The sequence below is a fragment of the Hyaena hyaena genome, unplaced genomic scaffold (genome assembly GCF_003009895.1).
Source record: "Hyaena hyaena isolate Hyena2069 unplaced genomic scaffold, ASM300989v1 scaffold_283, whole genome shotgun sequence".
Lineage (NCBI taxonomy): Eukaryota > Metazoa > Chordata > Mammalia > Carnivora > Hyaenidae > Hyaena > Hyaena hyaena.
Window position 1 is genome coordinate 724,653 of NW_024080916.1, and position 14,142 is coordinate 738,794.

A 14,142-nucleotide genomic window follows, 5' to 3' on the forward strand; every position below is an offset into this window, starting at 1 on the left:
AGGACTGTTAATATAGGTTAAACACTTAGAATGGTGCCTGGTTCATCATATGTCCCTAATAAGTTGTGGCTATCATGCTTATTACTGATGCCAATAGCCTTCTATGGCAGGGAAGATGATAGGTACTCACTGATATATCATGAATTAACATCACAAACTATTTTCCAATCATGTATTATTTCTCAAAAACTGTGCTTCACTTATTCTATAATAATGAGATTGATGTCTATTAAGAACATTTGGTGATTCAATTAAAAATGGTTATTCAGTTTGGCACATTGCATTGTGCCAAATAGGGGAGGGAAGATTTTAAAAATTAAAAAGAAATAATACTCAAGGAATTTAGTATATCTTATAATTTAAGAACCCATCATTATCTAAAACAAAAACTGTTAGTGAGAATTATTCTGTCAAATAAATACAGAGAAGCTCTATTTCAGATATATTTTAGAAAATCAAATTTCATGGCTAAAAGGGTATTTTCTTAAAAATGTACAGATTTTTTCTACCTTGTCCCACAATATTTCATAGAGTTCATCTATTTTTAGGCTCACTAAAAATTATGTGGATTCATTAAGAAGATATTAGAGTAGACCTATAAATAAAGTCTTAAAAATAAGTCCTATTCAAAAAGACAAGGAATTCAGATTATTTAGTTGAAGGAACTGAGATTAGATTAATCTAATTAATCTAAGAATTAATTAAGAATTAATTAAGAAGTAAACAAAGATTCCTTCGACAAAGGTTATAACCAGTCAGTTTATTTCACTGGGAATTCAACAAGAAGTCAAGTCTTGTACAGGAATTTGTATACAATAAAAGTCAGTAATAGGCATAATATACTCACTGACGGTCATATGGGAAATTTGATCATATCTCTGAAAGTGGTTTCTTTTAAACATAAGAACAGATGATTCAGAATGACTGGACTACTTTCGAGGTCAGAACTAATTAAATCATCAATAATTAGAATGTTTTCAGTAGGCAACAACTAAAAATCTGACTTGAACATCCCTAAGTAATTTACTGGCTCACATAACTGAAGTAGGTCATGCAACACTCAATATCACTAAGGGCTCAGTTTCTCCTTCTGTGATTTACCTTAAATTTTGTTCCTCTGGTGATCCCAGGCTTCTAGGGCTACATTTTTTCTTCAGTATATTCAGGATAGAAGAAAGAGTGAATTTGCCCACCCTTTGCCGAAAATCTCTTGGTTTCACTCTGATTGAAACAGCTTAGGTCAGATGCCACACCTTAACGAATCATTGGAAACAGGAAAAGAAATGCTGATTGTTTTAACTCAGGACACTTGCTCTAAAAATGGAGCTGAGAAGATTTAGCGTCCCAAGAAACACACCTTTGTCAAATAAAAATCTGGAGCTATTGGGGAAGTGTTGAGTAGATGCCAGGAAAGTACTAACAAATGCTCCATCCAGGTCTTTTTTATCCAGAAATAAACCTTAATTTATCCTTGGTAATTTTAGCAAAATTGCATCTAAATTAAATTTAAAAGAGAAAAACTAATGCCCCTGCCTTGCCACAAAAGTATATTAATATGCTCCATAATTGTACTCCAAATCTGTGACAATCTAAATCATGGAGCGAAAGAACCTTAAAGATGTTATCAGGAGAACTAGAATCTAGCTTTGCCTCCATTGCTTGCTAACAGTTAAAATTCTGCAAGTAATTTAATTTTTCTAATAATTGGTTACTCATTCTAAGATGGGTATCAGATTTTGCCTTTTGCTCCTTAGCAGACACATATTTATCAAAAGAAATGATACATGAGAGATATTTTGTAAAGTAGGCAATGTTATGTAAAATAAAGAAATATTGTTTTAGACATTAGATTTCTGTCATGTCTGGTGTAAGAACTGGCCTGAAATGAATATTTTTAAGAGCTTGCTGCATTAATATTTACAGCTTGTCAAAGTTTTATTGCCTATAAGTTCTTGGAGATATATGCTTCTATTAATGAACTCCACATGTAGGTTACTAAATTTATTATGTTGCCATTAGTCTTTTTTCATAAATTTGTAATTATTAAAGTACTCTTGAAAAGTATGCTCCATATCTCCTCTTTACTAGAGATTTTAGTACCTATTCTTGCACCTTGATTGCTTTGTTCTTTCTGTTAGGGTTGAAATATAGCACACTGGGAAAGGACAGAAGTAGGATGTGTATTCAGGAAAGGTTTTCCCATAACTCAGAGGTCAAGAATAGAATCAATGTCATTGTGTAACTGAAGGTCAATATAAAATAATTCAAGGGAAGGTAATGAGTCATTTGAGACTGCTATTCAAATACAAACTATCTAGTTTGATAAAGCTGTATCACTTGTATTAAATCATAATATAATTTTATTATTTTAAATATTAATTTTAGAAAAACATTGCTTTTTGATCCTTCTGAGCATTAAGCATATGTTATTGTATTACTTTAAAATATTGTATTTAGGGACACCTGGGTGGCTCAGTCGGTTAAGCATCTGACTTCGGCTCAGGTCATGATCTCACAGTTTGTGGGTTCAAGCCCCACGTCAGGCTCTGTGCTGACAGCCAGTTCAGAGCCTGGAGCCTGTTTCAGATTCTGTGTCTCCCTTTCTCTCTGACCCTCCCCTGCTCACCCTGTCTCATTCTCTCTCTCTCTCTCTCTCTCTCTCTCAGAAATAAATAAAACATTAAAAAAATAAAAGATTGTACTTAGAGAATTCTTACTGTCAGTTGTTAAAATGGCTTAAATCTAAATGTCCATTTGTGTATGCTCATACTCTCCATTGCCTCCACACTCATCTCAATAAATTCAGATGCAATGATATAAATCTTTCATAGTATGCAGTTATTACTTTAAAATGTTAAATTTTTTTATGTTTCCATTTGTCCACAGCTGCTCTACATTAGCGTACTTTAAAGACACCAATGGTAGAATTTATTCATTCACTATGTACTTACACTCTATGATGTAAAAGATATTGTACTAAATGAATGTGGATATTAAATTTCATAAGAAATTATTCATGCTTTTATGGTTTTAGAATCTGGCACGGTGCACAACTATTTTCAAGATATATGATATGAGTAGTAGGTAAGTACTGAGGAAGTGTTTGACAAACACTGAGGGAGAAGACATTATATCCAACTCTAAACAGACAGGAGATAGAGCTCATGTGGATGGTAGACATTTAGCGGGGAGGTTTACAGGCAGTGGAAAGTGCATTCTCAGCTGAGGGAGCCTTATGAGCAAAGCTGCCGACATAGGAAAATATGAGTGTTAGCGTGGACTCACCAACTGATGGCCAGCTGGCCTAATTTGGCCTGCAGAGATGTTTTGTTTGTCCTGTATCATAATTAAAATTCTTTAGAATTGTGGCCAACATTAAAGAGCAGGGAGGGGTGCCTAGGTCGCTCAGTCGGTTGAGCATCTGACTTTGGCTCAGGTCATGATCTCACAGTTTGTGGGTTCGAGCCCCACGTTGGGCTTTGTGCTGACAGCTCACAGCCTGGAGCCTGCTTCGGATTCTGTGTCTCCCTCTCACTCTGCACCTCCCCCATTCATGCTCTGTTTCTCTCTGTCTCAAAATAATAAATAAACATCAAAAAAAAATTTTTTTTAATTTTTCAAAAAAAAAGGAGGGAAATTAGGGGCCTCCAGTTTCTTGTGAAAAAATGAAGATTTATCAACATTCCACATTCCAGTGGAATTCCAGTATTCCAACAGTCCCCAAAGCAATTATTGGGAGCTGAGAAGCTGCTGCTTTACTTAAAGGGAAGGAATCATCTTCCTTTTCCCAAACAACTGGCTTCTTCATTCATTTAGGTTATGCTTTGTTCCTGTATTTGAGCTAGGTTCCCCCAGCCAGTATTATAGGTTAACACTGTGTGGAGTTGTTTAATGTCTCTGTTTCAGAATTTGTTAAAACTTGCAAAATTTATTGAAAATAACCTATGTTCTTTTTGATAGGAAGATTAGAAATGATATTTTCTTCAGACATGATCAAATTTGTATTTTAGTTTATGTTGGGCTATCTCTACCAATATCAATATCAATATTCAGGAAATATTTTCAGGATGTCACAATTTCAGATTTGACGATTTTATTTTCAGATTGGAGATAATATTTAACAAACTGGGTGCAGTGCATATTATCAATTGATTGAGCATGTGTTTAATTTGAAAATAATGGTTAAGCTATGCTTTCGTAATCCCAAATTTGGATCATGTAAATGGTAACTGGGGAAGGAGGGGGCATCTGCATGTCTCAGTGGATTAAGCATTTGACTTTGGCTCAGGCAATGATATCATGGTTCATGGGTTTGAGTCCCGCATTAGGCTCTGTGCTGACAGCTCAGAGCCTGGAGCCTGCTTCAATTTTGTCTCTCCCTTTCTCTGCCCCTCCCCAGCTCACATTCTGTCTGTCTCTCTCTCTCAAAAATAAATAAACATTAAAAAATTTAAAAATATAAAATAAAACAGTAATTGGGAGTTTAATATATTCTCAAATCTTCTGGCTCCCCATTCCAACAACAACAAAAAAGTACACTGCCATTTCTTTCTTATTTTTTAGCATCAGGAGATCAGTAAGAAATTTTGACACAATCCTTTTGAGGATAGTATGCTGTGAGGAGGAACTGGTCTATATTTGATCAGTTTTGTCTCATGAATAGACTCTGATGGAATTTTTTGCTTGTCCCTTTAAATCTGCACAAAAAAGAATAGTGAGGAGTTCAACCTGGGCTAAATCTAATATAGATTGGTATCCAAATATCAATTCCACAGAAATGATTAATAAGTACTTAATAGGTACAAATAATATAACTGAATATAGTCATATCTTGGAGTCAATAAGTAACTCTACTGCTGCCTTCGAGATTTAAAAAATAGAGTTTAAGGAAAAATATTCTATTCCTCAGTGTTCTTTATTTTTTCTTTTAAAAAATACTTGTATAAAATCAGGTTTCTCTATAATTAAAAATTCTCATAGTTCACTTAAGGCAGTATTTTATACAGTACTCTTACAATACCAAATCTGCTTAGTTGGAAGCTAAACTTTTTATCTTATATATTAGTTTGATTCTTCTCAAGTTCAAATGCATATTTAGATCACATGTTACATTTGATATGCAATCAAAGGAAAAACTGCTTAGAGTAAATTGAGTATTAGTAATATTAGTAATGGGTAATATGCTTAGCCCTACATATTTCATAATATATTTTCAACTTACAATATTAACAGTTTCTTTGGACATTTAACTGGGAAAACTGAATAGTTAGGTTTAGGAAAGATTTTATTTTATTTTTTTTTGGTGTGAAACTCAATGGCATGCAGATGCCATGGCCTACTCTCAGGATGTTCCATAATTATCATAAATTGTTTTTAATTTGTCCATAAGGTCAGTTAGGATGTTCAGTGTAATCTGTGAAGACATTTAACTGCCTAAGTTCTTTTTCTTAATTGTCAAAAAAGCAGTCCTTTAATCTTTCCTATATGTCAGGTATTCTTGTAAGCATAACTTAACATTTTAAATCATTACAATAGCCTTATGAGGTAGCACCATTAATAACCTCATCATAGCTGGGGAAACTAAATCATGGAGAAGTTAACTTACTTGCCTAAGGGCATATAGCACCTAGTGGAACAGGATTCAATTCCAGAATCCATGTTTTTCACCTCTAAATTCTGGTAATGCAGACTCGAATGATCTGCTTAACTTTACCCTAGTGTAGATGAGATTGACATACTTTATCTCTCTCAGAAACACTCAAAATCCTGTTATGCTGACTGACTTTGCCAAGCAATTCCTAATGCTCTCCATTTTTAACAGGGGTAGGTAAAACACTCATACCTTCTTTCTGATGTGCTCATTGCTAAGGACTAACAGGGAAGTGTTATATTATTCTGGGGAAAGGTCAAAGTTGAAAATACTCATGAAACATTCTTTAGCTCTAAATTGTACTTAGTGCCAAAACTGGGGCACAGAGGACAAATCACCTGCCTGTGGCCAGACAAGTAGTAGGTGGTGGACTTTAGATTCATATTCCTGTAGGGACTGGTATGCTTCTTGTGAATTTAGATAGGACCCTGGAAGGTGACTAGAGCCTGGGTTATCTTTTTGTTTGTTTGTTTGCTTGTTTGTTTCTTCATTTTTCAGAGACAGAGCATGAGCGGGGGACCAGCAGAGAGGAAGACGTAATCTGAAGCAGGCCTCAGGCCTTAAGCTGTCAGCACAGAGCCCAATGCGTGGCTTGAACTCTTGAACTGGGAAATCATGACCTGAGCAGAAGTTGGATGCTTACCCGACTGAGCCATCCAGTGGAACCTGGGTTATCTTTGACAGGAAACCTTCCCTCCACTTAACAGCATGCTCAGGAAGTCCAAGAACCCTGTAGCCCATCCCCAAGTTTCTGACATCTGAGGTTGTGCAAACAATGCTCAGTAGCCTCCCTGGAAAATCTTGAATATAACTGTATGATAGAGGCAATACCTTGGAGTAGCCAGTGATAAGAGCACTGGAGACACTGGCACTTTAGCTGACTGAGCGGTCATCCTGAGCCAGCTACAAAACTATGCATTTTCATAAACAGGTCTTGAACCCATGTTAACTCTTTTTCCTTAACCCATGTTAACCCATGTTACAACACTGTTCCCAAAATAACACAGGTGAATTCTGTGAAATTAAATGTAGGACCAGGAGGAAGATTAAGGGATGATAACAAGAAAAGTAAAATCTGAATTGAAGACTAGATCATCAATGAAATTCTAATCTACTCTCTATACTACAATATGTTTGCACTGGACTATGTCTGTTTAATAGAACTAAATTTAGTTTCTTTTTGCCAAAGAGGAATAGATATATATTTAGAGCCAACCAGAATAAAGTAAGCTTCGTGTTTGCACATATTTGAACAGCAGTGACTCAGAATTGCGATACCTTATGTTTGTGTATGGGTGTAAAATATATTTTATGTATTCCTCTGCTTACCTACATACTTACTTACCTACCTCTATTTATCTGACTACTTATGAATCTATCTATATCTATTATCTTGGATACCTGTCTCAAGTACCTAGGAGAGCCTGAATTGCCTACAGAAGGCAGTCATTGTCAATGTTACTGAATGTTTTAAATGTAAACAAAAATAGGGTAGATAAACTTTATATGTACCCATGCTCCATAAATAACTACATGAATATCTACTTTTTTATTATTATGTTTTTAATTTAGGGAGACAGAACAGGGGAGAGGAGAAGAGAGAGAGCCTACATGCAAGAAAGAGAAAGACAGAGAAAAAAAAAATTCCAAGCAGGCTCCACACTCAGCACAGAGCCCAGTGCAGGCTGGGATCATGACCTAAGCTGAAATCAAGAGTCAGATCATCAACAGACTGAGCCACTGAGGCTTCTTTGAAAATCTACGTTTCTGTATTAATTGAATCAATATGAATTTTATACTCTGAATAGTCATGGCCTAGTTGCTTCTACTAGTTCAGGTTCTTGAATTTGTTTATGATGGGATTTAGTTATTTGAGACATGATAGTAACTTTCATAGTTTCAAATTGCCTGGATGCCCTTTGATTTTTTCCTGTAACAATTCTGACATAAACTTTCAAACTTCTATTCACTGAATCAAAAGCATTTCTATGACAGTGCACAGTATAATATGTTTCTATTATTTCTGAAACACAAATGCTTCCTCACTCTTTACTTACTTTTTCTTAAGCCATCACTGTCACTAGGGAGGCTTTTTATCATTCTATGTAATAAGGTAGAACTGTGTAATATTAACATCATGTATTCATTTTGACCTACAAATTGTTATATGGTTTTATATGATTCAATAAAGTACCTATCAAAAGTTTATCCCCATTTCTTCTTCTTCTTCTGTGTTTTTTTTTTTTTTTTTTTGGTTTATTTATTTTTGAGACAGAGACAGAGCACGAGCAGGGGGAGGGGGAGGCAAGAGAGAGGGAGACACAGAATCTGAAACAGGCTCCAGGCTCTGATCGGCCAGCACAGAACACGATGCAGGGCTCGAACCCACAGACCATGAGATCATGACTTGAGCCAACTCAGACACTTAGCTGAATGAGCCACCTAGGCTCCCCAAGTTTATCCCCATTTCAAATCCACAATAATGTCATAACTTATGTGAAATGTCTCCTGATTACCCTGATATAAACACAACATATTTTAGCAGTGGGAAGTACCAAACTTCCAAGGAATTGAGAGTCTAAGAGTTCAGACAGACTGAGCTTAGGTGACGCTATTGGTTGCCACAATGTGTGGTTACACTTTGGTTCAGATGTTCTAGATAATATAGAGAGATGTAACATCAGATTAGACTTAAGTTATTAGATAAAGAGATTAGATTGACAAATTTGTAATAAATCAAGACCTAAAAACGCAAACCACCCTCAAATAGTATAATTACTTTGTCATAAGAATTATAAATACTTGTTCTCAAAAATGAAAGTAGGAAATATATCAATTTCCCTCAGGATTTTGTATGTATAGATAAGTATCTTATCTCCTCCACAAACAAGTATAATAATATATGAAATTCCAAAAGAGTGTCTTAAATTTATTTTAACCCTAGAAGATTTAGAGGAAAGACTCAATTTCATTAAGTTTAGTGGAGTCAATAGGATTTCCTTCAAAGATCTGGGTGTTTGAAACAAAAGCCTGAAAGATTACTTTCATGAAGTTGTCATATTTAAAGGGAATCTGGTGATAGATTTTGTAATTTGCTTTTTACTATATTTTAATCAACATCCTTTCTCACACATACATACTCACACTTAAACTTAACAGAAGTCACTGATCACCTGTAATATTAACAGAGAATAAAGAAAGGACAAAGAAAGTCAATATATAACTGTTCCATTGACCAACTGCTGGGTAACAAATCTTTCCAAAACCTAGTGGATAAAACCAAAACATATTTATTTTATTCATGAATCTTCAATTTGGGCAGGATTCTGTAGAAAGAGCCCATTGCTGCTCCATTTCGTGTCACTTGAGGCAGCTTGAAGACTGGGGACCAGAGTCATAGGGGGTATTATTTCCTCAAACAACTGAGAATTGATGTGGCTTTCCATGCTTACAAAATGATGCCTGGGGTCCAAGGAAGAGCATCATGAGAAGGGTGGGGCACGCATAAACTTTATCACCTTTCTGAGCTAGCCTTGAAAGACACCGTGGTACAAATCTCTCACATACCTTTGGTTGGAAGCAACAAACTTGAGTTTACTGATAATCTATGGGTGGAAACTTAGATTCCACTCTTTGATGGGAGAAGTAGCAAAGAATTTATGAACTTTTATTATCATACCACTTCCATTTTTAGCTCTGATAGGTAAAGAGCTTGAAAGTTGTCACTTCCTTCCTTATAAGAATAAAATAAATAAAATGTTATTTATAAATTTGACAGGTCTTAACACAAGTGTATACCTATGAAACCATCATTATGTCAACAGGAAAACATGGCTATAACCCCCAAAAAGTGTCCTTGTGGTCTTTGTAATTCCTCTCTTCCTCCTAACTTTCCTCACCCTATCTATATTCAGACATCAATTTGCTTCCTGTCAAATGGATTACTTTGCATTTTCTAGAACTTCATAAAAATGAAATTATTCAATAGTTGGTTTTGTTTTGTTTTCTTTTGTCTGACTTGTTTCACTCAGCATAACTATTTTTAGATTGATCTGTGCCATTACATGTATCAACAGTTGATTATGTTTATTATTGAGTAATATTCCATTGGTTGGATATACCACAATTTGTATATCCATTCACCAACTGATGAACGCTTGTATTGATTCCGTGTTTTGGGATATTATCAACAATTATACTCTAAACATTTATGTACAAATCTTTGTATGGACATATGTTATAATTTCTCTTGGGAAAATACCTAGGAGTGGGATGACTGGATCATATGGTAAATCTATATTTAACTTTTTAAAAATTGTTGAACTGTTTTCCAAAACAGTCATACCACTTCCATTTTTAGCTCTGATAGGTAAAGAGCTTGAAAATTGTCACTTCCTTCCTTATAAGAAAATGCTGGGGGGAAAAAAAATCAACATTTTCTGGACCCATCCATCAGAGAATAGAGGTTGCAGAGAAAACCACTGCTCTGAAATCTAGAGACAGAGATGAATTCAGAGAGATATAGTATCTGAGATTTGTTTACATGGGACAGAAGATCCTCAACACCATACGTTGGTAGAATCACTAACTTAACTAGTAATTTTGACAAATTGCTGGATACTGAAAACAGACAACTGCGTGGGAGAAAATCTTAAAGGCTGTAGCTCTAAGAGATTCCCCACACTTTCATGAAGTTTCTGTCCAGGAAGTCCAGTGAGTTTGTGAAGAACTAGGACAAATCTCCTGGTCTGGAAAGGGGAAGGGAAGGACAGCCATTGTGAAAACAAACCTAGGTGCTTCTATTTAACAAAGGCCTGCTTTCCAGAGGGAAGGTTGTTACCAGGAGGCTTACCACAAGATTTTACCAAAAGCTCATCCCAGCTAACTGAACAAAATTCCATGCACTCCAGCCTGCCATAGCCTTCTGCCCCACCTAGCGGAAAATTAAAGTAAATAAATACATACATACATACATGCATGCATACATACATACATAAGTAATCATTAGGGAAGAGGATTTCAAGGAAATAGATTGAGAATGTTGCAACAGGAGAAGAAGTATGGGGAAGCGGGTAGGGGGAAGCTATATCCCTAGAGTAGGAACAAAAACTTTCAGAAAGACCTTACTCTGAGATTCAGGCTTGTTAAAGCATTGAAATTTAAAAAGACAATTATTGAATACCCCCTCATATCATCATCATTCTAAAATACTTTCAGTAGGGGCGCCTGGGTGACTCAGTAAGTTAAGCAGCCAACTTCGGCTCAGGTCATGATCTCAAAGTTTGTGGATTCCAGCCCAGCATAGGGCTCTGTGCTGATGGCTCAGAGTCTGGAGCCTGCTTTGGATTCTGTGTCTCCCTCTCTCTCTCTCTGGCTTGCACCTCCCTGGCTTGCACTCTGTCTCTCTCTCTCAAATATAAATAAACATTTAAAAAATTAAAAAAAAATAAAATGCCTTCATTAGAACAGTGGCAAGAACTGAAAGATGTAGACTTTCTCTGAGGAACATCACAAAGGTAAACCCCAAAGCCAAAGCCAAGACAAAAATCAAGACACTTTAAGAATGTGACAATGTCAGCGCAGAGCCTGCTTGGGACTCTCTCTCTCTCTCCCTCATTATGCTCCTTCTCTTTCTTTCTCAAAATAAATAAATAAATGTAAAAATGTTTTTAAAGTCTTAAAGTTTTGATTACACTGAAATTTTATTTCAGATGGCTTTATTGCAATAAAAAGGCACTACATTTCTTCTCCTTTTTGCCTAACCCATTTGCTAAAAATATAAATTCCTTAAGGAAGTATTATAATCTAGGCCATACTATTGAAATAGTAAGTAAATAAAAAGAAGAACTTGGAGAGTCACAACTGATTTGGAGATAAAATAAAGCAGATACTATGATAAACTATTTGTCCTGAAGTTTTTTGCTAAAGCACGAATAAACTAGGATGAGGAAATATTTAGTTCTTGAAGTTCTGTCTGCTTGCATCAGAATTATAATTTTTCTTTATATCTGTTCAAAAAAAATCATCCATGGACTCTTTCTATTAATATATGGGTGAACACTTGTGATTGAATGATTGAAAGCTCAAAAAGTCTTAAATATAATGTCCAATTTCATTCCTAACTATCAAAGTAGGAAATTCCGGCAAAGGTTTGTTCATAGGTGTATTTTCATTCCTACCATCTTTCTAAAAAAATAAGGTAAGGATAATTTGTTTCTTCATGGAATTGATAGTTTGGAAAATAGCAATAATGAGTTTTTTTGTTTTATAAACAACCTACATGTTGCCTATATTATCAGCCATTAAAGTAGTGTGTCAGAAAAAATATTTTAAGTATTGAAATTGGCTTTACTTCTGAGGAAGCAGTAGTTTGAAAATAAAAATATTTCTGAGTGGAAAAAAGAAAATAACCAAAAAAGGAAATGATTAGATTTGGGCTGTTGAGAAAGCTCAAGAAAAAACTCTTTGTGTTTCAAGGTTTAAAAATACTCAAAGAGAAATATAATACTATCCATAACTCTTAACTGGTCAGTGTGACAGTTGGCCAGTATATTTTCCAGAAAATATAAAACAATGATAATAAAATTTCAAAAATAAAAATATAAAAACCCAGGAATAACATGTTCTCAATGAAAGTGACATCTCAAGACTTCTTAGGCAGACATTTAAAAGTAGAATCTTAAAATATATTTTAAAAATATATTTTATATATTTTATATATATTTTATATATTTTATATTTTATAAATATTTAATATATTTATAAATATTTTATAAATATATAATATATTTTATATATTTAAAATTTTTTTATTAAAAAATTTTTTTAAAATTTATTTTTGAGAGAGTACAAGTGGGAGAGGGACGGGGTAGGGGCAGAGGATCTGAAGTGGCTCTGCACTGACAGCAGTGAGCCCGATGTGGGGGACAAACCCACAAACCACAAGATCATGACTTGAACGGAAGTCAGACGTTCAGCTGACTGAGCTACCCAGGCGCCCCCACCACTGTTGTTCAAGATATCTATGCTATGGGGACTGGGGAAGGGTTGGGATTCAACTCAGTATAAAATAACACTTCAGTGAGAGTGGAGACATTTTCATTCACACAACTTCAGCCATAGGGTAATATGACCACACTGCTATCTGAAATTCATCTTGAGTGTCCATATTATCTGAAGCAATACCTATGAATGGTATGAAAACAAACTAGTATTCTTTTAAAAATATAATATACCTAAATGTATAGGCAATGATTTTTAAATTTCAGTGATTAGAATTTCTGACTAGATATATATATGGACAAGTTCTTAATTTAATAGAATGCAAGCCATATTCTATGTTATTTCTGTTATATGAAATTCTTAGAATCTGCAAGTCTCTGCCATTTGGTAACCTACCTCTCCTAAGCTGCATATTTCACAGGAAGTAGCCAATGCAGTAAGGCTCTGAAAAGTTAGGCTGGTGCCTAGCTTGTGTTAGGTAACCATGATTGCTTATAGAGACATATGGACACGTATAATAGACTGTAATAGAAGGGTAGGGACCTCTGATAACATTTTCCAGACTTCCTGGTTTGGGTTAGAGAAAAAGAGTGTTGTTAGAAACTGCTGAAGAGGTACTGGTATCCTTTTGTCTGAACTGTTAGGGTCTAGTTGGGAGATATAAATAAGTAGAAATATTTGTGCAATTCTTCTATAGATCAATGGAAGTAAATGGCAAAAAAGAGATGCTCTTTCTTTCTTTCTTTCTTTCTTTCTTTCTTTCTTTCTTTCTTCCTTCCTTCCTTCCTTCTTTCCTTCCTTCCTTCCTCTCTCTCTCTCTTTCCCTCCCTTCCTTCCTTCCTTCCTTCCTTCCTTCCTTCCTTCCTTCCTTCCTTCCTTCCTTCCTTCCTCTCTCTCCCTCTCTCTCTTTCTTTCTTTCTTTTGAGAGAAAGCGCGAGAGAGCAAGAAAACCAGGAGACTGGCAGAGAGAGAGATGGAGAGAGAGAATCCCAAGCAGCCTCTGCACTGTCAGCACAGACTTGTGGCTCGACCCCATGAACCCTGTGATCACTACGTGAGCTGAAATCAAGGGTGGGTGCTTAACCGATCAAGCCACCCAGGTGCCCAAAAGGAGATGTTTTTTAAATTGTCCTTTTATTCTCCTGTGAATGGATATTAAAGCAGCTAAGTATACTGAACACTTCTTTTCAGGCACTATTGATGATCTTGATTTGCTTAGGAAACTACAATTGATTTATTTCAATAAGAGAAACATTTCCTTTATGTAAATGCTTTCATTGTTTTTATTCTTAGTCACTTAAGCTCTGACTTGGAACACATAATATGAATTTTTTTTACTTTACTCATTTTGTTTCCACTGTAAGTCCAACTGTGTATATTAACTTCTAAAAAATTTGTTTGAGTTTTATTTACCTGTTCTGATTAAGTGTGAACCTTGAACACTTTTTTCCAGGGATGCAATTAAACTGATGAATGTTTGCAATGTGTAC